Raw genomic sequence first — 18,340 nt, 5'->3', positions numbered from 1 at the left:
ATGCCAGCATCGTCCTATCAGTGAAGTATAATGCTACATGTACAGACAGTTTGTAAGAATAGAAAATATTTGAAAGCATGCAGGTTTTGGGATAGGACATGGAATTGACAACTTTAATAATTATACCACATTCAGTATAATATTCAGGATTTTAATATACATTTAACAAAAGTCAAATAAAATTCCAGGACTTTCAAGGAATTTTTCATGAGTTTTCCATGTGTATCTGGATCAACTTTGATCATTTTTCAGGAATGTAAACTTGTGAAATACATTTTGTCAACACACCTGTTTTTTAATACATATTTCTCATCTATCATATCAACACCTTACAACAGTACTGTCGAATGTTCAGTCAATCAATTTTCCAGGAGTCGATCCTATTTCTCCATGACTAAATTTCCACAAGTTTCCAGGAGTCCTTTGAAATTCCTGGACTTTCCAAGAATGTATGAACCCTGAACTATAATAGTACTTGGCTTGCAAACGTTCTTGTTTGGACAATATATAATATATAATACCTCTATCTGTTAGGTTCTATTGATATGGTGAATTTGCACAATACAAGTGAGGGCTATAACTCTTATATACTCTTACAGTACATTTAGGCGAATCATAATTTGTAAATCAACTTGAATACATTTTAAAGCAACTATCATAGTACAATTTTGTATACATCAACAAGAGTTTTGTTGTACTGAACTCTGACCTTATGCAAATAAGCTTAATTTGACATATTGGTGAGAACCTGACATGAATGTATTCAGTACCTTGGAAAGAGTACACCTAAAGATGATATCAATTACCTGGAATATTTTACACACACAATATTGTGGTTATTCTTGATGTATTTTTGTTCTTACCTGAATTGACTGTACAAGTTGGCCATGCTATCAATTGTATGAAATATTAATTCTATGTGACAAGTTACATCATGTTGCAGCTGACAGATAGCTATTAGCTCACCATTCAAAATGACAAAAGTTTGTGAATCAAAGTCCACTAACGTAAACAATACAAGATGAATTTGGCAACTTGACTATAAGCAATTACACAAAGTTAATTTGGTGCAATCAATCGTAGGTCTATGGTGCAATTTCCACTGTTAATATGTATCTCCTTTACAAGTTTATTTTCTTCAGTCTAGTAAACTTATCAAGACTAATTTTTTTCTACTAGTTCTGGTTCTGATTCAGATTTTGATTCTGGTGAATAGCGCCCTCTGTTGACAATAGCAGTAGTGAAAACTTAACCATGAACAATCTATTGAAGATTCACTTTGATTGGTGAACAAACAATGGGAAAAGGAGATCTGATGAACACATAAAAATTGTTAACATTTTCATCTTGCCACCTTAAATCAGCAGTAACCACAAGGTGTTGATTTTAAACACGCTTCAAGATATGTTTTGTCTAACATCATTCTGTTATCAACATAAACATATCCCTATACCTCCATTATCTTGTCATTTCAATTGCATCCAGAAAAACATTTCCTGAATTCACAAGCACACACTCTATAGCATGGTGTAACACCACTTCTACATTGCCATTACATTCAGGGCTTGACATTTATAACATCTAGCACACGAGAATATTTGGTTGTATCATGGGAATATATTCATCGTCAGCTGTGTAGCATACATGCATGATGTGCTCTCAGTTGGGGATGTCTCTAGTGTCAATGGTGATAGTAAGTTTGATGACACGTTAAGAGTTGATCCCTTGGCATTGACTATTTTAAATTTGAAGTAGCTTGGGAATTCTAAACTCATTCTGAAAAGTCAATGGAAATCAACATGACTACTCTTATCCTATGAATAAGTTAACTATATCAGTAATTTTGAAATTAGCTGAAAATAGAACAACAAAAGATCCCTAAAATTTCAATTTGGCCTCTTGGTGGCGCAGTATGAAAATGCCAAGTGAAACTTGTTATTAAAAAATGCACTTAGGAAAGTCAGGACTACAAGCAGTAATTTAAAGACAGTCAGACTATGAATATCAAACAAATCTTTCCACTGAATTTGCCTCTTGGTGTCACACTGTGATGGTGCCAAGAGGAATTTGAGAATAAAAGAAATGCAAAGGAAAATGGACTAATAACAGTAATTTAGAGTAAACAGTCGGCCTATGAATAACTAATCAGATCCAATGCCACTAAGCAGCTGAATAACTAATAAAATGAACCTAATGAATGCATTTTCTTTAAATGTCATTTTCATTTACTATATAATTGATGATGTCTGCATCTCAGCAGGTGAACTACATTGTAGGACTAACTACATTTATTGACCTACAGACACAACACTACAAGGAATAACAATGAGTGTCCTGTATACTAGGTGTATGCATAATACCGGTACATCACTATTTGTTTAGCATGACATCTCCTAAAGTTTCCCAGTGTTTTACCAACTTGAAGGTTCTGTACCCGGTGTTTTAGTCAGTGGTGGTAAAGTGCATAGATTAAACCTCAGAGTTTCCCACTCTCCAATGAATTTACTAGGGTTCCATAGCAAATGTTTTAGTTAAGGGCAGTAATTATAGGTAAAATCTCTGGAGTTCCAGTCATTCTACTAGTACTATGGCTCTGTCACTGTTTTTGTTGTGGTTGGTAAGTACATGTACATGTATATTACTAGGTAAAATCAACCCTGGCTCCATACAAACCAGATTTTGTCAACATGATGTTCCCCAACAAATCATGATAACATGTATTATGGACATCTATGCAGTTTTTTGATTGTGATCCCCCTGTTTCAGAAATTCAAAAACCTTGGCATGCTGAACTGTGAACACGATCAAAATTTGATGTTTGTCACGGAGGGACGTATATAGCTTTGTTATGGAGGGATGTAGCTTTGTTATGGAAGGACTTGCTTTGTTACGGAGGGACGTAGCTTTGTTACGGAGGGACGTAGCTTTGTTATGGAGGGACTTGCTTTGTTACGGAGGGACGTAGCTTTGTTATGGAGGGACTTGCTTTGTTATGGAGGGACGTAGCTTTGTTACGGAGGGACGTAGCTTTGTTATGGAGGGACTTGCTTTGTTATGGAGGGACGTAGCTTTGTTACGGAGGGACGTAGCTTTGTTACGGAGGGACTTGCTTTGTTATGGAGGGACGTAGCTTTGTTATGGAGGGACTTGCTTTGTTACGGAGGGACTTGCTTTGTTACGGAGGGACTTAGCTTTGTTATGGAGGGACGTAGCTTTGTTATGGAGGGACTTGCTTTGTTACGGAGGGACTTGCTTTGTTACGGAGGGACTTAGCTTTGTTATGGAGGGACTTAGCTTTGTTATGGAGGGACTTGCTTTGTTATGGAGGGACGTAGCTTTGTTACGGAGGGACGTAGCTTTGTTATGGAGGGACTTGCTTTGTTACGGAGGGACTTGCTTTGTTACGGAGGGACTTAGCTTTGTTATGGAGGGACTTAGCTTTGTTACAGAGGGACTTTGCTTTGTTATGGAGGGATTCCATATTTTGCATACTATTTATGAGCTGAAGTTACCGATACGGAGGTTGGTTTATATCTTGTATTGTAGAATTACAGTCATTTAGATACACTTTTCAATATGATTAAACAAAATGACTGCAATCCATAAAAGCCCATGTAGATATTGAATACCTACTTGCTACCTATACATTAAAACTTTGCTTTGGTTTTCAGTCAGTTTTCAGATTTGAATAATGGAGTCACCAGGATAATATTACATTGTTCCTGTATTTTAATCACACTTCAGCTTGGAAAGCTAGATATAAAAAAGCCTGGGGAACACAGTTGGCTACAACCTAATTTACATAAAACAGAAACACTGCAGTGTCTGCACAGTTTTCACAAAAAAATAACTACTGGCTATGTCATCGTGTCTGTACTTTACTTTCATGAAAGCTATCATGTAATCTTGGTAATTAGAGTGTAGTCAAAACCTGACTATTTTAAATCCATAACTGTAACAGAGCTGTTTAGATTTGATACAATTAAATTTGAATCAGTTCATAACAAATCACTCAACTGACAAAGTTCACTGTCAAGCTACAGAGTTTGAAATGAATTTCAAACTCAAACTGACCCCATTTCTATAAATTTCAATCAGAAATAAAAATTCTTGACAGTCTTCACAGATGGTAGATACCTGCCTCAGAGATAGCAAAAGTACATGTTTTATTTATCAACCCCTGCAGGGACCGAAAACTTTGCCATCAATTTGGGGATAAAACACTGTGACAGTCATTTTTCTGTATTAAGTACTATTAACACATCCTCTTAATTCTACACATCTAGTTAATTGGGAAATTGGTATATTTGTATCCTATGACTAAAGTTTTTAAATTCATTCCTATATCTTATAGGAAATGCTATAGACTGCGGTATCTTCCCTAGTATTTGTTTGACAGGTGGTATTGGACCTTGGTAAATCTAGGAAAGTATAAAATAAGGTATTATACAGTACTTTACCTGACACCATCAATATATAGACACCCATCACACATGTTAGATCTGTTCACAAGTGGTATGTTGATTCAGTTAGAAACAGAATCGATATTTGTTCTCTAGTCTTCACCTGCACTAAATCCATTTTCAACAGATTTTAGTTGAATTGGATCAAAACTACATAAAAGTAGTAGAAAAAAATAAAAATTGATACTTTTGGTACATCAAAGTCACTTCAGTTCAGTTCAGTTCAGGTCAGGTCAGGTCAGGTCAGGTCAGGTCAGGTCAGAACCAATGTAAAAGCAAAAAATAAATCAATTCAAATCTATAGTGTTCTGTTTTGTCATGGGGACAGAAACAGGTTTCAAAATCATTATTAAAACTGAATCAATTAAAGTTTGAATCAGTTTTGAATCAATACAGGTGAGGTCAGGGCTATTGTTTACTGTATTATTCCTCAGCCTCTTTACCTAAAGTTCTAAGAACATTAAAATTACCTGTGGGTAAAACACTGTTACAATACAGTATTTCCTAAGGTAATAATGCAAACCCCCTATAGCTGGACCTACCACAGTTCTAGAATAGCTTTTATTCAGATTAATTATTTAATATATCGTTCTTTCCTATTTGTTACCATCTTCATTCATTTTATTGCGTATCAATAATACGGTAACAGAGTACAAGGTATAGCCTCTAATTAAATTAAGGTAACAATTTCCTGTGAACGGAAAACTTAAAATATAAGTTTCACACCCATATTAAAACTTGTGGAAATAGATTAACACAGGTGGAGACTGATATGGAACAGGTGCACAAATAATTTTAAGGGCTACATTTTGTCACTACAACTTTATCAGTAGCAAATCAACAGCATGTACTATCACAAAAGCTAAGACAGTATTTGTCTTCAAAGGAAGTGGCCCACATCTGCTGACAAACAAACTTTGTTGATAAAAAAGTTCTGAGATTGGTAATTTGGTAAGAGTGACCATACCTATTTCACAAAGTTCTGAGATCAGTAATTTAGTAAGGTGACCACCATACCTATTTCACCTGTGTCCTAAACCTTTCTGTATTATCATGCTAAATAAGATAGAATTGCACAATCAGTGATCAAAACACATAGCTAAGAGACTTGCAAGGTATGATAGAACATTATATATATATGAGAGAAATTACTCCTCACCAACCCTATATTACTAACGCAAATACTACAAGTACAAATAAACTATCTTGAAAATGTCAACATACTAAAAAAAACAATGTACATCGGAAAGTTGTCAACTTCTTAGCTTATATTATAAATATTAGATACTACCTTGGTACTATAAACAATATTTAATCAATAAATGCCAACTGTTTAACACCCAAGCAGCTAGTGAAAAAAACATTAACATTTTGTTTTAAAGTCAGCCATCATTAGATGACATCATAAACATTAGAGATTTCCAGGGTATATGTATAATAATTTAGAATTCATATAGACTACACGAGAGACTATCTTGCAAATCAAATATGACCTCATAGAACATATATGCAGTGCCCTTAATGTCAAAATGTTATCTTTGTCACTGCACTGAGTGCTGAGTACGAAAGGACTGCCTTTAGGGGTGGAAATATCAATATCGATAAAAGATAAGTAGCGTTATCTACAAAAATGCACATATCAGTCTGGGCAGGATGAAGGCTCCTGTTGAGATACTCAAACAGTTGGCAGTATCCCCAGGGTTGTTCATTTCTAAGAAGCCTTTGATTGGTTGGCTATTAAGCCTCCAAGAAGTTACCATTTCAAGAACCATTTCTAAGTCAATTTGTTTCAAGTAGAGTGGTTGACGTGATATGAGAGTCAAGGAACATATAATAATGGATAGAGTTTGAAGTATATTACCAATGTTATGACAGACTTTATGCCTTGATTTTCAGTTCCTAGCTCCTTATTGATTTCATAACCTAATATATAACAGGAAATTTCATCTGCATTTTATTCCGGAATTGTAGGTATCAATTGTAGGCGGCAAGACAGCATGACATTTCAAGGTACTAGAGCAGAATAATGATATTTTTTGTTCAAAGTTAATTAAACCTTCAGGGAAAAAATTCCCTTCTCATTGAAATGTTTTCAAGATATTGTGATATTGTACAAGACATACAGTATGTGCAGGTTACCACAATCTATCTCAGTCTGTTACAATCATACAAACTTTCCCATTTTGGGTATTAGTGTATGTATGTATGGTTTATGCAGGATCTACATGTATGACTAGACTATGAGTATGACTGTCAGTGTCTTTGGATAAATGACACATACTTTATAAAGGAATATGCTCATACAATCTACTATATTAACAGATGTATCAAGTTAAAAATAATTTAATGTTTCTAAAACATCTGGTGCCATAGAAATACACAGCACCAGTGCTGGCTCAACAAGCACCACCACCACTCAACTCAAGTTGAGTCAGAGCTAAAAATCCTCTGTAATGCATCATTATTCAGTGTAAAACAATCCTAATCTTTAAAGATTATATCACAACTACATAATCTCTATCACTATTCACAGATGTATTTTTGTTGTTATATCTCATACCCCAAATTGCCTTAATTTTCATGAACGTTTTTATCCATGGACATTGATGAGTTCCTCGGGAACTATTTCCATGGCCCTCTCCAGAATGTATATTTTGTTTTCATTTTCTGGAGGAATTTTTTTTACTTCAATTCAATACTATACGACCCAAATGCAAACAGCATTAGCTATGATCACAGTCAAAGGTATTTATAAGATAGTAATCATATTTTGCTCTATTTCTTTAGGAGTATAAGTTGATAATCTATGCCTACAGCTTTCAGACAAAAAGGCACCAGAATATTTCAATGGCATTATATGTTCAAGTGTAATGTCTGATATTATGACTGATCTCAAATATCACATCAGATATATGCAATTAAATATGCATGATGTATATCATAATGTGGAGTCATGCAATGGTGATGGATTGGTAAGAGTGGCCAGCTAGGAATCTACAGCTTGCACATTCAAGCCTCACCACTGCCATTTGTTTCTAAATGGCTGAAGTCCGAGGGCAAGATTTGAACCATGATTGTGGCCCAATCAACCCAGCTGTATAAATTAGGGCCCTGGTAGGATAGAGGTTGCAATGTGAATGCTCTTGATCCTATGTTCTTTTACAAAGGCTGCAATGGATTGTATGCTTCCCTGGACAGAATTAGGGAAGTATAAAGGGCTGTTGTGCCGCTACAGATCTGGGCTAGGGCTAAGGTAATAATTGTAAAACACTTTGAAGACAGAGTAGGAAAGCGCTATATAAAAAATTATTATGAATATTGTTATTATATCAGAATGACACATTTGAAATTGTAGGTTAAAAAGGACAAAGTCAAATGCCCAGAATTCTCTGCCCTGAAATAGAATTTGACCACCTACTAATTACTATTCTGGTATTTCTATGGCGCCAGATGTTTTAAAAATGTTAAACTGTGTTGGTACATCTTTTAATATTAGTAATCTGTATGAACATGTGCCTTTGATATAGAAAGGAAATAACTACATAGAATTTTACTACCAACATAAAATAAGGAATCACGATTTCTAGGTGGACAACATGACTGTTCCATGTACTACATGTCTTACTATACGTGTAAGTTAGTTTAGTCAACTATCTAGTTCTAGTGAAACCCTCTAGCGTGAGGTCAAAACTAAAATGTTATAAATAAATGGTTAATGCAATATTATTACTTGTATCAAGAATAATCGTCTTGATAAAAGAATATATAAATATGGATACATTTTTATAATAAAAATAATAAAAAGAACAAGTACGTTGTATCTGTTCATCTTCAAATTTGGACAAAAAATCTCCAAACTTGCCATGCTGTGAGACATTCATCTTGACTTGAGGAAACTCGAAAAATACAGCAGCTGCTGCTACATACTTGGTTCTGTTTATTCTTTTAAATTTCCTTGGTTGCTTCTTTCATTAATAAACTAGACTCACCCTGTTGGCTTGCTATCAAGCTATGAATTTTAATTTTTAATTACTGATATTACTGACTAAATCTTTTAATGCAACAGTATCTGTCTCTTGTGGACAACAACATTGCCTGATAAGCTGTCAACAAAAATGATAACTTTGGAAAGACCCTCACCTCAGGAATTGTAATCAATAATAATTTCATGTAATATGATCAGATACCCTTCGGCTTTACTTTATTAAGATTAAATAATATAGTAATGTTAATGACATGATTGAAATTTTCTTTTGGTATATGTGTTACTTTTTGTAGGAATTTCCAAGAGACAGAAATTGATCATTAGAGATGTCTTGTGACAATCGACTTTGTTGTTGTTCTGTAGCAATGCAATAACTATTAGTTTCCTATAGCTGCCATGGTATAATTCAGTGGAATTTAGACAACTGCGATGTTTATGTTGTACAACATTGCTAGCTTGAATTCACATCATTTTCATGAACCTATAATTCAATGACATCATCAATTTTGTAGCTGCAATACAATGACATCATTTGTTAATGCACAGCTACAATGCAATGACATCATCACTTTAGACAGAGAGTTTTCACTAAAAATAATACATGTCTGGATTAAATGTGTACTAAATCTCATAAGTATTGAAACTATTATTTGAGTTATCATCCAATATTACCGCTATGTTATACAGGTTTCATTTAATTCAACAAAACATCATTACTGTTATGAATTCCCTGATGGCTTGTACATATAGATGGACACTTTATTACCAACAGTAACTTATTTGATGAGTTTTAGCCATGTCATTACAATCTACACTGAAGGTCATAAAATACTGTGTAATTTGTTGATTCCCATTAATGTTACATGAAGACAGAGGTGACATACAGACATGACGTTTTTTACTTAGTGATCAAAATATGTCATTTATATAGGATTCTTAGCTCTACATCCAGCATACTTATCATTTACTTGTCCAAATGATGTCATTTATGACATATGGCTATATTAGTATGAAACTAGGTCTAATAATGCTCATGAGGATGTGAATATTTTCAATGTCCTACAGCAGATGCAAAATTATGATTGAAATACATTTGAAATTATGTATTGGGATTCAGATTAATGACATCTTGTACTATATTTTATAGTTTTGTGCTGAGTTTGTTTTCTATCTATTAAAAGTTATCATCCTCTGGGGAAAACAGTAATACCAGTCACATTTTTACAACAACATATGCAGCTTTTCATTCTGCTCAAGCAAGATGCATTTGTGTTGTTTCTAGCTGATTCTGTGATAGCAAATGAAATGTACAGTGATGTGATGTGATGTAATGAAATGTGATGATGAAGAAGAAGAAGAAGAAGAAGAAGAAGAAGAAGAAGAAGAAGAAGAAGCAGAAGATAACAATCTCAGGCATGACTTGTCCATTATTTGTAAACTTGACAGATACAGTTCATATACACGTAGTTTGGACAGGATTAAAACCAAATGAACCAAAGAAACTCAGAGAATAGTTTATGCTGAATCAAAGAAACAATATATATGACTCAGAAAACAAGTTTCTAGGTTTTTTGTCATATTTTCTTGGGGGGGGGGGAGATGAGGGTGGGGTTGTCTGTGACAATATCCTACTGTCAATGTCATTGGATATTCTAGGTAGTAGTTTTATGGTGCCTATTTTATCACAGAGACGTCAATATATGTATGTACGCATACCATTCAATAAAGCCATGTACATGAATAACACATTTTTAGACATACCAAGATTATGCCCCCTTTGCTACCAATTATCTGAAAATGTTAATCCCTGTTGGATTAAATAAAGAATGCCATTGGCTTGAACAATCCAGCATTAAGAATAGTGCAAAACAGCATGTATGTATACCTGGTTGCAAAATTAATGAAAATCATGCTTCACATCATAGTATTAATACCCTTGTGAGAGCTTTCAAGATTAATGAAACACATGAGTCAAAGTGCTTCATCCCCAAGACAGGCCTCTCTACATATCACACCAATCACACATTACATGTAGTCAAAACAATTGGTACACTTGGCATATACCTGTAATCCTTTGCTCTATATTCAACCAATGAAATAAAAATTACCATTTGATCTCACCAGATAACAAATACAAGATAGTATCATTGTTATAGTAGAGAAACACAAGATGGTATCAAGACATTATCAGGCAACAACAGGAAATGCAAACATAGAAACAGCACAAAAGTTATTAAGGTCTAATTAGAAAGCTTACTATTCATAATATGGGGTTAGACACTTGAATGTTCTCTGTATATATGTATCAAACGTTTGGAGATATGAGGCAACATGTGCAATTTATGGCTGCCATTTTGCCATAAACATCTGAACACACGTGTTCCAGAATGTTACCTTTGTGCCAAGTTTGGTTGAAATAAACTGTTATGCATATCAGAGAAGTGAGAGCTAATGGACAGACAGGTGGACAGAACTAAAAAAGGCTAACAAAGCTGTGTTTTTAATACCATTATTGTTCCTAATCACAATATATATATATGGTTAAATGCTTGAAGTATAAAACTATATGTCACATTTACCTGCAAGACTCCCCAATTAATCTTACTGTGGTTTTAAAACCTTAGAAAAACATGAATTATAATAATCTTATGTCTAAGGATAGATGGGTATATAGATAAATGGATCTATAATCATGATAAATCCTAGATAATCTACAAGATGGTGTAACATCATTTCCAGTTCTACTGGTGATTTAGATAGCACAAATTCATGGAAATCAATCACCATTTATATATATTTAATTGCCACTTCTTAATAATCTCCTTAACTAAATTTGAATAGGAAATTTGTTCTGTATCAGTGATGGAAGTAAATATACCACATGGGGCTATCAATCACTTTGATGGTAGAATAGTTATCCAGTATTTAATACTGAAAATGTCTGTGTATGGCTACTATGTTTTAAAGCTGATTAGCTGCTACTTCAGAGGGTTAGTAAGTATCCACATGGTTTCAGGAAATCTCCACTATTTTGTGTACTTGTATAAGTATTGTATTAAAGACAAGATAGCTTCATAACACACTAATTGTGCATTTTTATGGACATTAAACTGTTCAGTCTTTTCAATATGAAAAAGTAAATTACATATTATATTGACTTGCTATCAAAATGAGGAAACTGAGAAACTAGGAAACTCTTGTGTCCAACTGATTTACTTTTTGAACTATTATGGGTACTCTTCATGACTTGTTTTTGACAAGTCTAAAAAGACTATCAAGTTTTCAAATCATGACTCATGGAAGAAATCACATCTGTTACCTTGCAATATTATCTTAACCTTTAGTGAAGTCACAGAAGCAGGCTGTAAACACCTGATTGTACCACATATACAACAATTTCTGATGATTGCAGATAAAATGTTATTTTACTGAGCTTTCTTGATACTTTTTTTCTGATGTTATGTATCCCTTGATAGTTGGTTGTCCTATAGCATTTCCTAACTGTTGAAAAGTACGCTTTTATGATTTCACGTCTTTTACTGCTCTATCCTTATTACAGTAATCATGGTGTTAAGACATAACGCTTGCTTTTAGGACTTCAGTCCTTTGTGTCTGCCACCCCTGGGATAAAACAAATACTTATTATAGCTGAAACCTTTCAAAATGTAAACTGTCAAAGCCTATATACAACTATTAAAAGCCTTTTATATGTATTCTCCTAATCCTGCCCAGGTCATGTAAAGCCTTGACAATCTGCATTGACAAAGACTTACAGTACTTTATAGTTACCACTAATTTGATGAGGGCATTTATGGTCATTTTGGGTTCAGTTACATGCCTGTATAACTCGCCATAAATACAAGCTAAAATAAATCAGCAAATCAGTGACTATAACATTTTTCTTTTGAAAATGTTGAAAGGTACATTAACACACAATCAACATCTATACTCTTTTCTGAATGTGCATTGTTTCTTTTTCTAGAAGATAATTCGATGAAAATCAATTTATTACTGAACTTGTGCATTGACCAATGTGCTGTTCTAAACACTGCACTGATGAAAAAAACAAATATTTGCTTCATTCTTTTCTTCTCAGTTCCTTGAATATACTGATTTCTGTAAACTGATTTTTTTTTTGTTCTTCCTTGCTCAGCTTAGCTATTTTTGTCTGTTGACAGTCTGTTAAGTATTCCAATGTGTTGGGTTTTATTTTGTTTTGCATAACATGTATGTCAGCCTGTACTTTTACCATTGGAGAGTCAAATAGATTTATCTGCAAGCAGGTATATAGAAATAGCCATCCATTTCAAACCATAAATCTATGATATTTAGAGGCATAGTTTAGTCTGGCGCTGTAAAGGATTATGAGTACCAGCTGCAACTTGTAGAAGAGATAAACAGCTTTTGTATCAACCATTTATGGTTTAATAATATCATTTCCCTTAGAAAGATCACATCAATATTGACGTATATGACAATGAATTCATGTCTTCTTGGTACAAAGAACCTCAGACAATAACAATGGGACACAATTGAAAGGCCATAGCTGTGACAGGTGTAGTAATATAAACCCTTCCTGACAAGTGAAGACTACAAGTCTTGTCAAGGAAACACTTAGAGTGCAGCTTGGCATTTACGATGTGTCAAAACTTCAAACTTCCTTACTGGCGCTTCACCTACAAAACGACAAAAGCAGCTTATCTTTGTAACAACGTCCAGAGCTGCTCACTGCTGACTCAAACCTGACAATTCAGAAACAGTACATAGAGACTTAGACAAGAATAACTTAGTCAGGGGCATGATAGCCGAAGTCTAGAGAACTAGGACCTGAAGTGAAGTATTGGGAAACAATGTACTCATCTCTAGAAAGGTATATAATGGCTTGGTATTAGGGAGTGGGTGCTCAACTTCATTTGTGTAATCACGTTGACATAATCAATTTTTTCATGCACTAATCATATGCTGTATAAATCCAATAGTGGCCTTGACTTTCAATATAGTCTTTGAACTTGTTCAAATTTTTCAATTAACTTTTACTATCTTTATCATTTTATGGGTACACGATAAGATTTGTAAGGCCCAGATATGGCTTTTGTAACTATATCTCATATCTTACTACGGCTCACATGCTTTCCCAAAGGTGGGCCCCATTGTCGCAAAAGCTTGCATAAAGACCAGAAAGAGCTGAAAACATTAAAATTGTTTGCTACATTTGACTGGAAAGTTTTTAAAATGAAAATTTAACCCACAAGTCAAGATTCTCTCTCTCTCTCTCTCTCTCTCTCTCTCTCTCTCTCTCTCTCTCTCTCTCTCTCTCTCTCTCTCTCTCTCTCTCTCTCTCCCTCTCTCTCTTTCTCTCTCTCTCTCTCTCTCTCTCTCTCTCTCTCTCTCTCCCTCCACCCTCTCTCTCTCTCTCTCTCTCTCTCTCTCTCTCTCTCTCTCTCTCTCTCTCTCTCTCTCTCTCTCTCTCTCTCTCTCTCTCTCCTCCCTCCCTCCACCTCTCTCTCTCTCTCTCTCTCTCTCTCTCTCTCTCTCTCTCTCTCTCTCTCTCTCTCTCTCTCTCTCTCTCTCTCTCTCTCTCGTACAAAGGACAGACTGTGTGTCAATCCTTGGTGTAGTTTGTTCATGTCTTTAGATCCATCTTAACTGCATGAGCTTCCATCAGTCTTTTAATCTGACAATGACCAGACAGAAAGGCTCTAAATTGTTGAAATAATGACACCGACTCAACCATCACACTTTATTAGAGTTGACAAGTACACTGTCTTTGAATGTATTCGCTGACTGTGAGACCTTCATTGATTTGTAATAGGGCTGACTTTTACCCTATGGCACTACACATTTGTCAACTACAACACTAATAACTGTAAAAGGTTGTAACCCATGGAATAGCTCATTTGAATTATAACCAGGGGATAGTTTACATGCTGTGAACAAAATACATGTAGTTGCAGGTTTTCTTCCAATCTAAATGTCTCATAGATGTTACTATATATGTTTTTGGAATAATAAATGAAAGCAATACTAATACTTGGAAGATAGTTTGAATTTCACAGTGTATTGCCACAGGAGTAAACAGTATTGAGTACAATCTAAATGACTAAACTATAATGAAAGTTTATATGAGTCATTATGTAGTATTTTAAGAAGCATTAGTGATGTAACCGATAAGATAGTGCTCATAAACTGTAAATTGCACTCATTTTCCAAGCAGTTATACCCTTAATTAAAGTCATTTGTACTATTGAATATCACACATTATACCATGCACGAGCCATGTCATGACTATGCGTATCTATGGCTTTGTTCGAAATGAGTCAAAACGTTCAAAATTGCCATTACTTTCCCTGATGTTTCTTTGATATTATTTTATTTATATTACTTTGGTATTATGTTATTCTCCTATATTTTTCTTCATTCAACTGGAAAACACTTATGACCTAAAGGTTGTCACTACTCATCTAGTGACGCGTAATGACAAAGGCCCCTAGATCACTCATATCTATTACAAAGCTTGAAATGAAGTGCTGTTCAAGGTTTCTCAAAAAACATTTAAAAGTATAATATTTTTAATGTCCCCACAGAGACCTTCCTGCTTTACAGTAACAGGATGATGTTGACAATGTTTACTTTACTAAAACAGGATGATGTTGACAATGTTTACAGTAACAGGATGATGTTGACAATGTTTACAGTAACAGGATGATGTTGACAATGTTTACAGTAACAGGATGATGTTGACAATGTTTACAGTAACAGGATGATGTTGACAATGTTTACAGTAACAGGATGATGTTGACAATGTTTACTTTACTAAAACAGGATGATGTTGACAATGTTTACTTTACTAAAACATGTGTAAGGCCATTCTGTTATGTATATATGTAGTTCACAACTATAAAAACACAAATGAAAACTAGATGGTCTCAACAAAACTCAACTCAAAGGGTTTCCAAAAGTTCTGACTAGATTTCGCCCCGTTAACAGAGCATCATCAGGTCAGAACTGGTTATCAAAATCAGAGTCATACATTACCACTATATAATGTATAACTTGGCATATTACATGTATATACTTTCTCAAAAACTCTGAAGAAGTAAAAAAAAGTGTTTAGTACATAATCTGAACCGACTCAAGAAAGGGGAAAAAATAACAGTCTGAACAACTGCCAATTTTAAAGAAATTAGTAGCAAATCAAAAAATCAATTTTATCAAATTAAAAAAAAAAAAACATTTTTAAATTGTGTACTTTGCAAAAATTTAATATTTCACTCACCAAATAAATTGTCATCATATCTGAAGTAATGTCTGATGGATTGAATGAGTACAAGATTTAAAAGCAAAACAAACAAATTCATATTTTGACAAGATATAATTTTATTCTCTATAATTACATGATTATGGTCATCTTTTTCGTAAACTGAATGAGTACAACTACAAGATTTTAAAGTAAAATAACAATTTCATATTTATGCAAAATTTAATATTTCAATCAACAAAATATGCTTTAGATATGTGTACTGTTTGATGGACTAGATGAGTACAAGGTTTCTGTTTCCAGAGATATAAGTTGGACACAATTCCGTCTTTGAAGCCTTCATTTGTTAAAAGCTTTAAAGGCATGCAAAAGCTGCCTAGACATACAGGGTAATTTAAACTTTGAATTTACTACTTTAAGAGAACATCCTGCTTTGAAGAAACTCAAAGGAGTAACTAACTTTATTACCATAATAAAAGCACACACTAAGTGTATATTTTGTCAGCAGTATAATGGACAAGAAACTATGTGTGACATCATTTAATTACATGAATTGTGAGAAATGAAGACTGCCTGTTTTTCAAACCTGCTATTTGTGAACTCTATGCCGGCTTTACATCAATGCTACCAACTAGTTGATTACTAAAACAACAATCGAATACATATTCCAGATAAGAAGGATTAGAAAATCAGCTCCAAATATTTTATTCATCACTGAGAGTCAAATCACATGTTTTTATTGTCTGATGAACATGTGAGTATGATTCTTTAAGGAGGCACAGCACTCGACACTGTTTATTTTTCAGTATTTGGATTAATATTAGATCAGAACTAAAATCTGTATAATCTTACATCTCTTTAATACTGCAACAATACCTGGAGACCAAATTTACAAATGGCTGATGATTGTTCTATTCCTGGACCCACTGGCCTACAAGGCATTTCATATAAGCTGACACTGACTTGGCTTTGAGGAAGGACAGAACTTGAACAGTGGTTGATTCATCAAATTATAATAAAATCCTGACTGCAAGAAATAACACTCCAACTGGGACAAGACAATCTGGATCAGAGAACATTTCAAATTGTATATAGTAAAAAGTGTAACTCATTAGAATATAACCTAAATGTAACATTTTCAGTAAATGTCAACTGTCACATCATGTACATGCATGTTGTATCTCAACTGAGTTTCTTCTATTATTATTAAAAATTAATAAAATTTTATGTTTTTATGCCCCATCCTCAAACATTTACAAAAGTTGATTTCACATAAATAACTGGCAATATAAACCAACTAAGAACATAGGGAAATCTGATAGTATAAAATCTCACCTAGTAGACAGCATTTTACCTTCTGAAGCCTAGGAAGTTGCTGGTAATTACTGGCATTTGCAGGTGATAAATGGTCCAATGCAGGTGAATTTCTGTAAATATCTGCATTCAGCAGGTGACATTTTAAATCTACTGGCATATTGACTATTTCCATGATGGGGAATCTTTTTTATTTGCAAGAACATTGTCATTCAACAACATTGATGATTATTTTTATTCAACTGATAAACATGGCATTTGTTACGATCAATGTTGATAAGAATTAATGTTCAATATATAATATTTTACTTTGCTCTTAAGTTTTAAATTTCAGAAGCATTTGCTTAAAGTCTGATCTCCATCCTTGGAAGCTATGCATGGTCAAACTACATGTACATCTAGTCTAGTTGCTATACTTATAGTCATTCTCTATGATCTCTTTCTAACATGATTGATATAGTCAAACAGACAAATTCTATCAAAATTCTAGCTAAATCTCCTGCTGGGAAAGGATGAACAATCATATGAGTGGTAATCCATCACATACTGACAGGTGGTTGTAATTGGTTACTTCATTTAGTTTACTACAAACTCAACCTAAAGTTTGAAAATTGTAAGTGACGTGAGATATGCGATAATGTCATCACATTTATATCTATACTCCAATTAAACTACCGCTGTTGGTGGTTTAAAAGGAAATCTGTGCTAAAGAAATCCATTTGACTATACAGTGGAGATGATCATAACGAATATACGACTGGACTATGGTCAAACCATCTCTTAATGATAAACTGACAGTTAGTACTAGTGTTGATCCCTGACATCTTGCATTGCATATCTACTTGCCAAGCTAGCATACACCCACACAGTGTCCTTCATAAATGTGTCTTTACTTCTGATAAAAAACAGTCCTGCATTGATAATATTTTACAATTGATACCTCTCTTCTCTTTACATACTAACACTTACTCAGCTAGAAAACATTGACAAGAAAGTGCTAATGGCATTGTAGCACAACTGTACAGTTTTTAAAAATGTTTATCCACATGCTGATCCATGCTAGGTATAGGTGTTCATTTGCTGAATGATTATCAAGTTGCCTATCCAACCCTGTTGTTATCTTTGCACTATATGCAATCATTTGGCTGTTGCTAAAGGCATGGTCTTGTTGCAAGACAGCACTTTTTGAATGTTTGTTCACTTTCTAAGAACCCCTTTTATCTTTGTGAATTCACCATCCTTTGGCTGTTGTATGGGCATGGTTGCAAAGATATTAGCATACATTTTTTGAATGTGTACTCACTTGCCTACCAGAAGATG

Source organism: Glandiceps talaboti, chromosome 5 (genome assembly GCF_964340395.1).
Source record: "Glandiceps talaboti chromosome 5, keGlaTala1.1, whole genome shotgun sequence".
Classification (NCBI taxonomy): domain Eukaryota; kingdom Metazoa; phylum Hemichordata; class Enteropneusta; family Spengelidae; genus Glandiceps; species Glandiceps talaboti.
This window is presented reverse-complemented; position numbering follows the sequence as displayed.